The sequence below is a fragment of the Phacochoerus africanus genome, chromosome 8 (genome assembly GCF_016906955.1).
Source record: "Phacochoerus africanus isolate WHEZ1 chromosome 8, ROS_Pafr_v1, whole genome shotgun sequence".
NCBI lineage: Eukaryota > Metazoa > Chordata > Mammalia > Artiodactyla > Suidae > Phacochoerus > Phacochoerus africanus.
Window position 1 is genome coordinate 56,055,150 of NC_062551.1, and position 15,618 is coordinate 56,070,767.

Below are 15,618 nucleotides of genomic sequence, written 5' to 3' on the forward strand. Positions count from 1 at the left end.
AGAGCCAGTCACCACCGCAAAATCTAGAGAGCCTGGCAAATCCAGACAGTTACAACTTATATCTCTGCACTTTCTGCCTAATTTTGCTGAGAACCTAGAAATGCCCTTTGAAAATTGTGTATTAAAACAACAACAGGAGTTCCCGTCGTGGCGCAGTAGTTAACGAATCTGACTAGGAACCATGAGGTTGCCGGTTCAGTCCCTGCCCTTGCTCAGTGGGTTAACGATCCGGCGTTGCCGTGAGCCGTGGTGTCAGGTGCAGACGCGGCTCGGATCCCGAGTTGCTGTGGCTCTGGCGTAGACCCCTAGCCTGGGAACCTCCATATGCCGCGGGAGCGGCCCAAGAAATAGCTAAAAAGACAACAACAACAACACTATTATTACAGCCTGAAGAGACGGACCAAGCATCAGAACAAGACTTGGGGAGTTCCTGTTGTGGCTCAGTGGGTTAGGAACTCCATGCTGACTCTCTGAGGATGCAGATTCAATCCCTGGCCTTGCTCAGTGGGCTCCGGATGCGATGTTGCCACAATTTATGGCATAGGTCACACACGTGTCTCAGATCCCATGTTGCTGTGGCTGTGGCAAAGGCCTAGGGCTGAAGCTCAGATTTGACCCCTAGCCTGGGAACATCCATATGTTGCAGGTGTAGCCATCAAAAGAAAAAAAAAAAAAAAAGAAAAAGACTGGGATATGACACAGATGTTGCAATTCTGACACGGAATTTAAAATAGCCATGATTACGATGCTAAATGTTCCAAGAGAAAAAGTAGATGACATGCAAAAACAGATTGTAATGTACCAGAGAGCTGGAAGATCTAAGGTAGAATCAAAATGAAATACCAGAAATCAACAACACTGCCGCAGAAATGAAGAACGCCTGGTCTGTTTGACTGACAGCAAACTAACTCCTTCTCTGCAACACGGAGATGGGTCCAGGAGACAAAAGCCCTCGGGACCTAGGAAGCCCTGATTTTTTATTCTAATTTTTAAATTTTTTATTTTTTTGGTCTTTTTTTTTTTGCCTTTTCTAGGGCCACACCCGAGGCATATGGAGGTCCCAGGCTAGGGGTCGAATCGGAACTGTAGCCACCGGCCTACGCCAGAGCCACAGCAACGTGGGATCCGAGCCGAGTCTGCCACCTACACCACAGCTCACGGCAATGCTGGATCCTTAACCCACTGAGCGAGGCCAGGGATGGAACCTGCAACCTCATGGTTCCTAGTCGGATTCGTTAACCACTGTGCCACGACGGGAACTCCACGTTCAGTATTTTTTAAAAAGTCAGGGAGTTCCCGTCATGGCGCAGAGGTTAATGAGTCCGACTAGGAACCATGAGGTTGCGGGTTCGGTCCCTGCCCTCGCTCAGTGGGTTAACGATCCGGCGTTGCCATGAGCTGTGGTGTAGGTTGCAGACGCGGCTCGGATCCCGCGTTGCTGTGGCTCTGGCGTAGGCTGGTGGCTACAGCTCCGATTCGACCCCTAGCCTGGGAACCTCCATATGCCGCGGGAGCAGCCCAAAGAAATAGCAAAAAGACAAAAAATAATAATAATAATTGAACGTTTTAATTCATGAGCATGATATATCTCATTGAGGGTTTCTTTAATTTCTCTCAGCAGTATTTTCCAGTTTTCAGTGTGGAGGTCTTGCAACTATTTTGATAGTTTCACTTTTAGAAATATTGGGAGGTTTGATGCTTTCTGAAAGATATTGTGGGAGTCCCCATTGTGGCTCAGCAGAAATGAATCTGACTAGTATCCGTGAGGATGTGGGTTTGATCCTTGGCCCCGATCAGTGGGTTAAAAGATCCGGCTTTGCCATGAGCTGTGGCGTATGTTGCAGATGCAGCGCAAATCTGGTGTTGCTGTGTCTGTGGCGTAGGCCAGCAGCTGCATCTCCAATTCACCTCCTGGCCTGGGAACGTCCACAGGTCATGAGAGCAGTCCTAAAAAGCAACACCCCCCCCCCCCATATTGTGGCCTTTGCGCTGTGGCAGAGTAGATGAAAAATCTGACAGCAGCAGCTCAGGTCTCTGTGGAGGTACGGGTTCGATCTTCAGCCCCCATGCAGTGGGTTAAAGGATCTGATGTTGCCACAGCTGTGGTGTAAGTCACAGCTGCAGCTCGGATTCAATCCCAGGAACTCCCATATGCCTCAGGTATGGCCACACACACACAAAGATACTGTATTTTTAATTTAATTTTCTAAAGTTGCTAATGGATATAGAAGTTATAGCTGTATGTTGATTTTGGTTTTTTTTGTCTGTTTGTGGCTGCACCTTCAGCATATGGAAGTTCACAGGCTAGGGGTCAAATCAGAGCTGCACCTACAGGCCTACATCAAACCCACAGCAACCAAAAAAAAATTGATAGGTAAGAAGTGGATTGATTCAAAGGGACAGACAGAATGTGGGCCATCTCAGAAAGCAAGAGGCCTTTAAAAAAGCCTTTTTTGGCCAACAAACACATGAAAAAATGCTCAACATCGCTGATTATAAGAGAAATGCAAATCAAAACTACCATGAGATATCACCTCACACCAGTCAGAATGGCCATCATTAATAAATCCACAAATAACAAGTGCTGGAGGGGCTGTGGAGAAAAGGGAACCCTCCTGCACTGTTGGTGGGAATGTAAACGGGTACAGCCACTATGGAGAACAGTTTGGAGATACCTTAGAAATCTATACATAGAACTTCCATATGACCCCGCAATCCCACTCTTGGGCATCTATCCGGACAAAACTCTACTTAAAAGAGACACGTGCACCCGCATGTTCATTGCAGCACTATTCACAATAGCCAAGACATGGAAACAACCCAAATGTCCATCGACAGATGACTGGATTAGGAAGATGTGGTATATATACACAATAGAATACTACTCAGCCATAAAAAAGAATGACATAATGCCATTTGCAGCAACATGGATGGAACTAGAGAATCTCATACTGAGTGAAATGAGCCAGAAAGACAAAGACAAATACCATATGATATCACTCATAACTGGAATCTAATATCCAGCACAAATGAACATCTCCTCAGAAAAGAAAATCATGGACTTGGAGAAGAGACTTGTGGCTGCCTGATGGGACGGGGAGGGGGAGGGAGTGGGAGGGATCGGGATCGGGAGCTTGGGCTTATCAGACACAACTTAGAATAGATTTACAAGGAGACCTTGCTGAATAGCATTGAGAACTTTGTCTAGATACTCATGTTGCAACAGAAGAAAGGGTGGGGGAAAAATGTAATTGTAATGTATACATGTAAGGATAACCTGACCCCCTTGCTGTACAGTGGGAAAATAAAAAAAAAAATTATTAAAAAAAAAAAGCCTTTTTTTTTTTTTGGCTGTGGTTTGCAGCAGCTTAATATGGGATATCAGTTCCCAGAACCCAGGCCACAGCAGTGAAATCACTGAGTCCTAAGCATTAGACCACCAGGGAACTCTCCATTAAAAAAAAAATGTTTTTTCTTTAGGGCCGCACGTACAGCATACAGAAGTTCCCAGGCTGGGGGTCAAAATGGAGCTACCGCTGCCAGGCTACACTGCAGCCAGAGCAACACCAGATCTGAGCTGCGTCTGCAATCTACACCACAGCTCACGGCAATGCCAGATCCTTAACCGACTGAGCAAGGCCGGGGATGGAACCCGCATCCTCATGGATACTAGTCGGGTTTGTTACTGATGAGAAACTATGGGAACACCCCTAAAAATATTTTTAATTCTTCGGTTACAGTTTAACATATGGAAATATCTTGCAACAATCTGAATAGCTAACTTTTGAAAATTTTGAACATCTGGCATTCCCATGTGACAAGAATCAGCTGGGGATGGGCAGGGGTGCCCAGTTTTATTTTGCCACATTCTCCCACTAAGTGCTATGGTCTCCGATGCACTCAGGCCAAAGCTCGGGTACCATTTATCAGTGTACTTGCCCCATTTTTTTTTCTTACCCAGGCCTCGTACTCATTTTTATACCTGTTTTACTCCTGTGGGGGCTTAATTTTGTATTTCCTGGGAAAAGAGATGCCTTGACCCATCAAACAAAAATTCCTCCCCCTAGAGACTTACTCTCTGACTTAATTTCTCAAGAGAGGGATTTGCTCAACCTGAGGCTGGAAGACAGTCAAAGCCCAAGACCGCCCCCTGCTGGAAAAGGTGCACCTAGCAAGCTTGGCTGCTAAATCAAAGAGAGACCAAGTCTCCAATTGCTTCCAACACTCTTTTGACATAATATTTAAAAAAAATAATAATAATAAACTAGGAGTTCCCGTCGTGGCGCAGTGGTTAACGAATCCGACTAGGAACCATGAGGTTGCAGGTTCGATCCCTGGCCTTGCTCAGTGGGTTAAGGATCTGGCGTTGCCGTGAGCTGTGGTTCGGATCCCGAGTTGCTGTGGCTCTGGCATAGGCTGGCGGCTACAGCTCTGATTAGACCCCTAGTCTGGGAACCTCCATATGCCGCAGAAGTGGCCCCAGAAAAGGCAAAAAGACAAAATAATAATAATAATAATAAACTAGGAGTTCCAATTGTGACTCAGTGGTTAACGAACCCGACTAGCATCCATGAGGACATGGGTTCAATCCCTGGCCTCGCTCATTGGGTTAAGGATCTGGCGTTGCAGTGAGCCATGGTGTAGGTTGCAGATGTGGCTTGGATCCTGTGTTGCTGTGGCTATGGTTTGGACCAGCAACTGTAGCTCCGATTCAACCCCTAGCCTGGAAATCTCCATATGCCACAGGTACAGCCTTAAAAGACAAAATAATAATAATAATAATAAACAACTAGAAAAGGAATATCGGAGTTCCCACTGTGGCTCAGTGGCTTAAGAACCCGTCTAGTCTCTGTGAGGGTGCAGGTTCAATCCCCGGCCTTGCTCAGTGGATTAAGAATCCCGCATTGCCTCAAGCTGTGGCTCAGGTCACAGATGCGGCTCAGATCTGGTGTTGCTGTGGCTGTGGTGTAGGCCAGCAGCTGCAGTTCCTATTAGACACCTAGCCTGGAACCTTCCATATGCCGCAGGTGCATCCCTGAAAAAAAGAGAAAAGAAGAGGAATATAGCATGAAAAATTATGAAGAGTATTTTAAATGATTGACCGTATCAAATGAAAAATGATAGACTGTAGCAGCTTCCCACTTATTGGAAATTAAAGAAAATTTTCTTTTTAGAAATAAGCAATGATAGGAGTTCCCTTTGTGGCTCAGTGGTTAACGAATCTGACTAAGAACCATGAGATTGCGGGTTTGATCCCTGGCCTTGCTCAGTGAAGGATCGGGCATTGCCATGAGCTGTGGTGTAGGTCACAGATGCGGCTTGGATCCCGCGTTGCTGCGGCTGTGGTGTAGCTCCGATTCGACCCCTAGCCTGGGAACCTCCATGTGTTGCGGGTTTGGGCCTAAAAAGACAAAGGACAAAAAAAATCCCCTAACACCGTGTACGCATATGTGTCTCCAGAACCCTGCCTCTCTGCCCTCCCTCCTCTCCCTTCCCCTCCTGATCCATAGAGCCGGGTGTGGCAGAGGACGACGGATGCCTGTGCAGAGAGGTGACCTGCAGTGGGATGTCTCAAACGGGGTGAGGAGTGTCCACCCAAGAATGTCAGGAACGAATGTCAGATCCTCCATCTCGGGGTGGGGGGCAATCCCAGCGGGGGTGGGGGCAATCCCAGCAGGGGAGGGGGGACCAAGCCCCGTGAGCCCCACCACACTGGGGAGGAGTGGTGGCTGAGATGCAGAACCAATTACACTGAGAGGAGCGAATCCAATCAGTCATCACATCATAGATGCCAGGGACCAGGTTCCCCTTTCTCGGTGAAAGGATTTGCACTTGCCGGAAGGCAGAAAATCAGGATGACCCGGGTGGTCCTGGCTTGGAGCTGGAGGGGAAGGAGCGAACTCAGGAACGTCCATATGTGGCTTAGGAACGAATTGAGAGACTCTTTTCCAACTAAGTCAGGAAGGAGACAATGGCTTTCGCAATTATCATTTAGCATTCTAACAGTGGGGTTCCTGGTTGCGAAGGAAACCTATGTGGGTTAACTTAAGCAAAAAAAAAAAAAAAAAAAAAGGAATTTGTTCAGAGGACTTTGGGCAGCTGACAGATTGGATGAGCAAGCTAAAGTTCTAAGTGCAGAAAATGGGTCAGAACCCAGGGAAACAATGAAAGGAGATGCCTCGCCAAGTTTGCTGAGGGGACAGCCTGGTTCTGTGCCAAGGCCATCAAAGGGAGCACTGGACCCTTCCTGATGTCTTTATAAAGTCTCAGTGTGAGTTCAGGCTGACACCTGCACACTAGCCACGAGGTTTCGGGGAAGGCAAGCATGTAAATTTTAGGTCCTTGGCAGTTGGAAGTGGAACCTCACTGGATAGAATTCCCAGAAAAATATTAACAGTTCAGCTACTCAGTGCAACATGGTTCTGAGAGTGCTAGGTAACTGCAATTATGAAACAGAACCAAATAAGAGATATAAATATCACGAAGGGTGTATCCTTATTATTTGCGATTCCTGTGATTATATACCTGGGACCTTCAAAAAGTAACTGGAAATAGGGAGTTCTCATTGTGGATCGGCAGAAATGAATCTGACTAGCATCCATGAGGACACAGGTTCGATCCCTGGCCTTGCTCAGTGGGTTAAGGATCTGGCGTCCCCGTGAGCTGTGGTGTAGGTTGTCGAGGTGGCTCAGATCTGGTGTTGCCGTGGCTCTGGTGTAGACCTGGCAGCTGTAGCTCTGATTCAACCCCTAGCCTGGGAACCTCCATATGCCGAGGGTGTGGCCCTAAAACGACCAAAAAAAAAAAAAAAAAGTCACTGGAAATCTGTTAGAGGGAATAGGGTAACTCATTAAGATGTTGAGTTATATTACAGTTTTTCAACTTGAACACTATTGTCATTTGAACGATCCTTTGTTGTGGACGGAGAGGGAAGACATCCTGGAGATGTTTTGCAGGATTTCTGTCCGCCCCTCACTAGGTACCAGTAGCATCCTTCTCCCCAACTCTGTTGGGAGAAACAAAAATGTCTCCAGACCTTCCAAATGTCCCCTGGAGGGAGAACAAAATCACTCCCACTTGCATCAGATTTAATTAATTTATAAAAATCAATAACCGTAAAAAATCAAAATCAATAACTTCCATTTAAAAAGGTCCAGTTGAAAATGATAATGGGAGTTCCCATTGTGGCTCTGCAGTAACGATGGCAGCTAGGATCCGTGAGGACTCGGGTTTGATCCCTGGCCTCACTCAGTTGGTTAAGGATCTGGCGTTGCCATGAACTGTGGTGTAGGTCAGAGATGCTGCTGGGATCTGGCACCGCTTTGGCTACGGCATAGGCCGGCAACTGTAGCTCTGATTCGACCTCTAGCCTTGGAACCTCCATATGCCTCAGGTGCGGCCCTAAAAAGACAAAAAAGAAAAAGGAAAGAAAAGAAAAGAAAATTATAATGGAAAATTACTTGTGTTCCAGCAGGAATGACATTGCATGGGGTGTGTGACAAGGATCTGATTGTACTTGTTCGTTCTTCATCAGATCTTGATTATTGTATATAGGTTATATTTTGCCAAGTCAAAGAACTTGATAATGAGTTCTGTTTTTTGGTAAATTCCCTTGGGTTTTCTAGGTAGGAGATCCTGTCAGGGCAAAAGATGGCAGTCTTGTCTTTGCATTTCATATTTATACTGCTTGTTTCAGTTTCCTGTCTAGCTACCTTTCTTAGCACCTCAAGAGCAGTTATAATTGTGTTAATAGCGTGACTCTGCCCCTATGTTCATAGCAACGCTAGTTACAATAGCCAAGACATGGAAGCAACCTAAGTGGGCTTTTTGTTTTTTTTTTTCGTTTTGGGGTTTTTTTTTTTTTTTTGTCTTTTTGCCTTATCTAGGGCCGCTCCCGCTGCATATGGAGGTTCCCAGGCTAGGGGTCTAATTGGAGCTGTAGCCACCGGCCTACACCACAGCCACAGCAATGTGGGATCTGAGCTCCATCTTCGACCTACACCACAGCTCACAGCAACGCCGGATCCTTCACCCACTAAGCAAGGCCGGGGATCGAACCCACAAACTTATGGTTCCTAGTGGGATTCGTTAACCACTGAGCCACGACACAAACTCCAACCTAAGTGTTGTTATACATACATATATATACATGTGCATGTGTGTGTGATACATATATATGTATGTATAATGAAATATTACTCAGCCTTAAAAAAATGAAATAATGCTATTTGCAGTAACAATGATGGACGTAGAAATTATCACAGTAAGTGAAATAAGCCAGTCAGAGAAAGACAAATATCATATGATGTCAATTATATGTGGAATCTTAAAAAAAAAAGATACAGGAGTTCCCGTCCTGGCTCAGTGGAAACGAATCCAACTAGGAACCATGAGGTTGTGGGTTCATTCCCTGCCCTTGCTCAGCGGGTTAAGGATCCAGCATTGCCGTGAGCTGTGGTGTAGTTCACAGACGCAGCTCCGACCTGGTGTTGCTGTGGCTGTGGTGTAGGCTGGCAGCTGTAGCTCTGATTCGACCCCTAGCCTGGGAACCTCCATATGCCGCAGGTGTGGCCCTAAAGTGACAAATGACCAAGAAAAAAAGATACAAATGAATTTATTTATAAAACAAAAATAGACCCACAGACAGAAAATAAAAATAAGCGATCTGTGGCCTTTCTCAGTGGGTTAAAGATCTGGTGTTGCCATGAGTTGTGGTGTAGGTCGCAGATGTGGCTCGGATCTGGTGTGGCTGTGGCATAGGCCTAGGCGGGCAGCTGTAGCTCGGATTCGACCCCTAGCCTGGGAACTTCCATATGCCATGGGGGTGGCCCTAAAAAGACAAAAAAAAAAAAAGAATAAAATAAAATAAAATAGATAACCAACAAGGACATACTATATAGCACAGGGAATTATAGTCAATATTTCATAATAATCTTTAAGGGAAGTGATAGATAGATAGACAGATATAAATAGATGGATGGATGGTTTGTAGATACATAACTGAATCACTGTGCTGCATACCTGAAACTAACTTGTCAGTGTAAACCAACTTATACTTCCAAAATATTTAAAAAATAAAAATATGTAAAATAGATCTGGCATTGTTGTGTGCAGTGGTGTAGGTCACAGACGTGGCTCGGATCTGATGCTGCTGTGGCTGTGGTGTAGGCTGGCTGCTGTAGCCTGGGAACCTCCTTATGTCATAGGTGCGGCCCTAAAAAACAAGAAAGAAAGAAAGTTATTTGGAGTTCCTGTAGTGCCACAGCAATAATGAATCCAACTAGGAACCATGAGGTTGCAGGTTTGATTCCTGGCCTTGCTCAGTGGGTTAAGGATCTGGCGTTGCTATGAGCTGTGGTGTAGGTCGCAGACGTGGCTCGGATCCTGCATTGCTGTGGGTGTGGTGTAGGCTGGCAGCTGTAGCTCTGATTAGACCCCTAGCCTGGGAACCTCCATATGCTATGGGTGCGGCCCTAAAAAGCAAAATAATATATATATGTAGAATAAAATCTTAGATTCTAATCAGCTCTGTTGGGGGACGATGCATGAATGAGTGAATGATCGATTGGCCTGTTTTTGGGTCACATGCCCAGGCGACATGCTTTGGGGGGTAGGGAAGAAGGGCGTTTTGCCAAGACTTTTTTTTTTTTTTGCCAAGGCCATGGCATGTGGCAGTTCCCCAGCCAGGGATTGAACCTGGGCCACTGGATCCTTAACCCACTGCATCACGAGGGAACTCCAAGACATTCTTGCTAAAGTCACATGGGTTCCTCACAGGAAAGACCAGAATGGGAAGTGGGTGGCAGCTGACGGGCTTGAAAAAAAAAGAGACCTACTCCCACTCCAGTCTCCTGGAACCTGAGAATGACCTGCCCTCTCTTTTGCTGAGATTAGAAGAGCAGAGCAGTTAAGGCCCTTCAGATGGCTGGAAAGCACGGCCCTAAGGGGAAGGGACAGGCTGTGGAGAACCAATCTCTCCAAAATCACACCAGAGTTCCCGCTGTGGCGCAGCAGGTTAAGGATCCAGAAGTGTCTCTGCAGCAGCTCAGGTCACTACCAAGGCACGGGTTCCATCTTTGGCCCTGCGCAGTGGGTCAGGGATCCCCAGTGTGGCCGCAGCTGTGGCCAAGGTCCAAGGTGTGGCTCGAATTTGATGCCTGCCTGGGAACTTCCAAATGCCATGGGTGTGGCCAAAAAAAAAAAAAAAATCACACCAGGAAAGGCTTCATAGTGCGAATAAGATTTGTTACCTTCTTCCCACCCACCCCCACCATACACACAGAAAAGGTTCCTCCACCCCCAATTCCTACAAGTCCACCAGGGGCACAATGCCACTTTGGATTATTTAATGGCCCAGTGGGAGCACCTGCTGCAGCTGGATCATCTGGTATTTTGGGGGCTCAGCCGGTCTGAGGATTATCACACCTGTGGGGATTAAGTGATGATGTAGGACAGTCTTGAATTTGGAGTTTAACCCCCACATGGACACATTCTCTGATGGTGCGATGGGATTATCTCGGGTTTGGGGTTGATCCTGCCCATGCAAGGAGTCTCTGCAACTTGGATGTTTTTCCTAACTGTGCCCCCTTTTCTACAGCGTTAACAAGCAAGTCCTCGAGTCAGACCAACTTCAGGGCAGGTGGAAGTGTCTTCCTGGCTCACAGCTCCTGTTCCAGGAACATGGGGATGGCCTTGCGAAGGGCGGGGTTTCGATTTTCCATTGGCACCACCGCTGCTCCAAGGGATAATGAGAAAGGTGGAGTTTTTCTTTTTCTTTCTTTCTTTTTTTTTTTTTACTTTTTAGGGCCACACCCGTGGCACAAGGAGGTTCCCAGGCTAAGGGTTCAATCAGAGCTTCACCTGCTGGCCTACACCACAGTCCCGCAACGCCAGATCCGAGCCACGTCTGCGACCTACACGGCAGCAATGGGTCTTAGCCCACTGAGTGAAGCCAGGGATCAAACCCACATCCTCATGGATACTAGTTGGGCTCTTAACCCCCAGAGCCACTGCAGGAACTTCCAGAAAGGTGGAACTTGATAAGAAAGGTGTCGCAGGTCTGACAAGAACGGTAGTCCTTGTATGCCAGCGTCTGATGGGAGTGGTGGATCCAGCATCTCAGGTCATGGGAATAGTGGACCCTGAGTCTCAGGGGCCGATGGAAAGGGATGGCGGGGATCCTGAGTCTCGGGGGCCGATGAGAGTGGTGGAGCCTGAGTCTCGGGGATTTGTGGAAATCGCAGTAGCGAAGTTGTAGGTGCCAAGGGATTTTTGAACCCTGTATATCAAAAAATGATGGAAACAGTGGTTCCTGTGAGTCACTAAATGGAAGTCTTAACGTTTCAGGAACTAACAAGAATTATGTTCTTTTATGCCAGAGGCAAGGCCCAGCCCAACCCATAAACCGTTTGTTATTCATCCGTCCCTCCATTCATTCATTTAACAAACGTCTCCCTGAGCCCGGGCTCTGGGCCACACCCTATGCTGAGTGATACTGAGGACCTAGAGGTGACTCAGACCCAGATGGTGCCCTTGGTGAATTCCCAGAGACAGACCCAGACATGGAGACTCACAACACCTCGAGATCAGGGCCAGGACGAAGAGGCAGCAGGGTGGTGTGCTTACCACCCCGCCCTGACAGCAGGGCATCTGCGATGAGTGCAGCCTGAACCAAGTCAAGGTGCAGGTCCTGACAAAAGGTCCTTCATCAAATTAGACTCTGCACACATGTCAAGTCTACGCCGGGGCCGCAGAGTATCCCAGGGACGTTGCTTATTTCTCGGTGGCAGCCCATCTTCAAAGACAGGGCATGGATCTTGGCGCCAGAGAGGCCTGGGTTTGAATCCTGGCTTTGCCATTCACTCTGTGAACTTAGGCAACTCACTATTGAGTTCCCTGATCCTGACATGGAGATAAAAGAGTTTCAGAAAATAAAACTGCTGTGTGGATTGAATGGGGAGTAACAAATACCCAGCCCAGAGCCTGTCCCTAAGTAGATATTCCATAAAGGGTATGATTCATCATTATTCCTGTCATTAGTAACTAATGACAACATTTAAAGGAGCTAGAAGAGGAGTTCCTATTATGGTAACAAACACAACTGGTATCCATGAGGATTCGGATGAATCCCTGGCCTTGCTCAGTGGGTTAGGATCTGGCGTCTCCATGAGCTGTGGTGTAGGTCGGCAGCTGCAGCTCCAATTCAACCCCTAGCCCGGGAACTTCCATGTGCTGCAGGTGCGGCCCTAAAAAAAAAACAAAAAGAGTTCCCTGGTGGTGCAGCAGGTTAAGAATCTGGCGTTGCCACCGCTGTGGCTCATGCGGCTGCTACAGCATGGGTTCAATCCCTGGCCTGGGAACTTCCACATGTTTTGGGCAAAGCCAAAACTAACAAGAACCACAACAGTTATTTTCATATTCTTAAGCATTAGCTTCTTTATGTAAAAAAAAAACAACAACAACAAACACCCTCCCAATTGATTGATTGATAGATGAACACATATCTACAATGGAAAACTATAAAGCCACTAAAAGGAATGAGGTAGCTCTCTAAGTGTGGCTATAGGAGGATCTTCAGGATACAGTGTTAAAAAAGCAACATGTAGAATAATTTGATTCCACCTGGGAACAACAACCAAAAAAAGGTGGTAGGTATAATATCTGTGCACAAATGTATAGAATTCCTCTGGAAAGATACCCAAGAAATGGGAAAGCAGAAGCTGTGCCCAGATTAAAGTGGGCAACCAGGGCCAGGGGGAGACAAAACTGCATGTTCCGCTGTTGGAGCCCCAGGACCCTATATTCACGGCTTACCTGAATGTCTTCCCTAATTGTCCTCACGCCCCTAAGGGCCACTAGGTCCCAAGCGGCCCAGAGCATCTTCCCTCTCCTGTTCCCCCTTCTTCCTCCTGGTTCCCCAGCGGGAACGACTCGTGTCCCCTGTTTCGGGGTCAGGGTTCTGGCTGTTGTACCTTCACCTCTGCCATCGCCGGCACCCCCCCTCGCATCCCCGGCCCCACCCCCCTCCTCTCTGGTCCCAGGGTCCTGGCCTCCTGCTCCGGCATCCTCTTCCCCAGCCCCCAGCAGCCTCTCCCGGCTCAACTCTCCCCCCACGGGCCCCAGAGGGGTCTTTCGGACACCCAGATCTGACCCTGCCCCTCGCCTCGCGCGCGACCCTTGGGTGAAAGTTCCCAGCCCGGCCTTCCCCGCGCGGGGGGACCTGGCCCCGCCCACCGCCTCGGCTGCTTCTTCCAGGCTCCTTGGCTCGCGTCCTCCTGGGCTCTCGTCGGCCTTGACTGCTGGGCTCTTCTCCCAGAATCGCCCCTCGCCCCTGCTTTCCTGCCTTTGAGCCTCAGCTTAGGCTGTGCGCTCTGCCCGGAACGCCGTTACTGCTGTCTGTCTGCCTGTCTGTCTGTCTCTCAACGATTCAGATCTAACGTCTCCCGCGTCTTGGAGGTCACGCCACAACCACCGCCTTCTCCGGAGGTCCTTTCGGCTGTCTCCAGCAGAAAGGATTCCTTCCACCCCCGGGCTCCCACGGCCGCTGGTCTCTCCCTCTGTCATACCCCGGTCGCCCCGGATTGGAACTGTCTGCATCTGGGGCCGTCTCCTCCATCAGACCGAGAGCTCCGTCTGCAAGGGCAGATACGGGTCTGATTCACCTTTGAGTCCCCGATGGGTGGGTGGGTGGAGAGACCCAAGCGTAGGGAGGAGAAGGAGGCTGGGAGAGCTGAAAAGGGGGTGGGGGGGGGCGAGGAGCAGACCCTGATGGGGGTGGGAGCGATGTAAGGAGAAGGAGAGAGGCGCGCAGCCCGAGTCGGAGAGCGAGGTGAACGTCCGGGGCCAGGAGGAGGCAGGCGGGCAGAGAGAAGGCAAGGGAGGCGAGGTGGAGGGGACGAGAGAAAGCAGAGAGAGAAGAGGGAGAGACGCGGCCCCGGCCCCGGGAGGAGGAGGGAGGGAGGGAGGGAGGAGTGGGAGCGCCGCCCGGCCCTGCCGCCTCCCGGCCCCTTTTGTCCCTTCCCTCCTCCCTGCGTCACGCTCCCCGGCCCGGCCTCCCCTCCCGGCTCCCTCCCCCGCCCCGCTCCTCCTCCCCGGGGCTGGATGGAATTTTTTCCCCTGGACCGGGGCCAGCTCCGGGGTAGGGGTGAGGGGGAAGCCAGGCCGGACTGGGCCGGGCGGTGGGGAGGGGCCGGGGCGGGGGCCCCCTGGGGAGGGGGCTGGTCCGGCGGGGTCCCGGGCGGGGGAGCCGGGCCCGCGGAGCCGCAAGGAGGCGCAGGCCGGAGGGAGTCGGGGTGGAGGGAAGGAGGATGGCGGGGACGCCGGGAGGAAGGGGAGAGGCCGTCGGGCGGCGGAGGCGGGGAGAGGATGGAGAGCTGGCGGCGGCGGCGGGGCCCGGCTCAGCCCGGCCCGTGGGGCTGCCCACCGAGACCCCTTCCCCTCGACGCGGGAGCGGCGGAGCCGTGAGTCTGCGGAGAGGGAGCGGGATGGGACCCGGGGCCCGGACTCCGGGGTCCCTAGGGTTGGAGGCAGCCCGGGGCCTGAATTGCTGGGTTCTCGGAGGAGGAGGGGGTTGGGAACCCAGACTCCTGAATCCTGGGAGGAGGGGACTGTGGGCCTGGATTCCGGGGTCCAGGAGGAGGAGCGGGCAGGGAACACCTCCTGAGTTCCACTGGGAGGAGAGAGGTGGGGCTGGGGTAGCTCGGTTCGGAGCTGGCAACTAAGGCTAGATGCCCTCCTGCGCCCTCAGGGGAGGTGGAGGGAGAGAGTCTGGCTTTGGAGGTGCCGCTGGCGGCGGAAGGGTTAAAGTCTGGCTAGAGGGGAGGGGGAGGGGCAGGGAAGGGGCTGCGGGGCTTTGAGGGGTCAAGGGTGAGCCGTGCAAGTGGGAGGGGGCCGCAGAGGAGGGGGGAGGTTGTCTGGGCTGCCAGACAGGCCAGGGTCAGCGGCGGGGGCAGGGGATGTCTGGCGGAGGAGAGGCCCAGCATCCAGGCTCCCTTGGGGACCCGGGATTCCAGGCCCCTGCGCCGCTCCTCCCTTAGACCTGGGAGTCCGCAACCCAGCCCCCTCCCCCAGAATTCCAGAATATGAACCCCTAGCCCTCTAAGGTCTAGGACCCAGGAGTCCCGGCCCCCAGCCTCGTCTGCCCTCAGACCTGGGGGACCACATTCCGGCCCCCCACTCTCCACGAAACCCCGGAGTTCGGGCCCTTAGCCCCTTCCTCCCCCGAACCCAGGAGTCCCCACCTCCTCTTTAGCCCCAGCTGGAGTCTAACCCTCTGGGGGCGGGGCCAGCTGGTTGCCATGGTGCCAGACTGTTTGGGTCTGCTCTCTGACCCTTGGGGGCTCCCCAGGGTCTGCAGTGAGGGGGAGGGGGCCCCAGACCTGGGGGAAGTCCAGCGCCAACCTTGTCCCCAAATCGGGCCTATGGGCGTCTCCACCCAAGGCCTTGTCCAGTGACCTTGAATAAGTCCTGACCCTTCTCCCTGGGTCTCAGTTTCCCCGAGGAGAAATTTACTGGCCGACTGGGGAGATGCTCAGGTCCTGCAAATCTTTAAGATTCTCCGCTTCCCCTCTCCTCTCACCCCCCTCCTCAGGCCCCAGGCAGCCCCGGGGCATGCTGGGA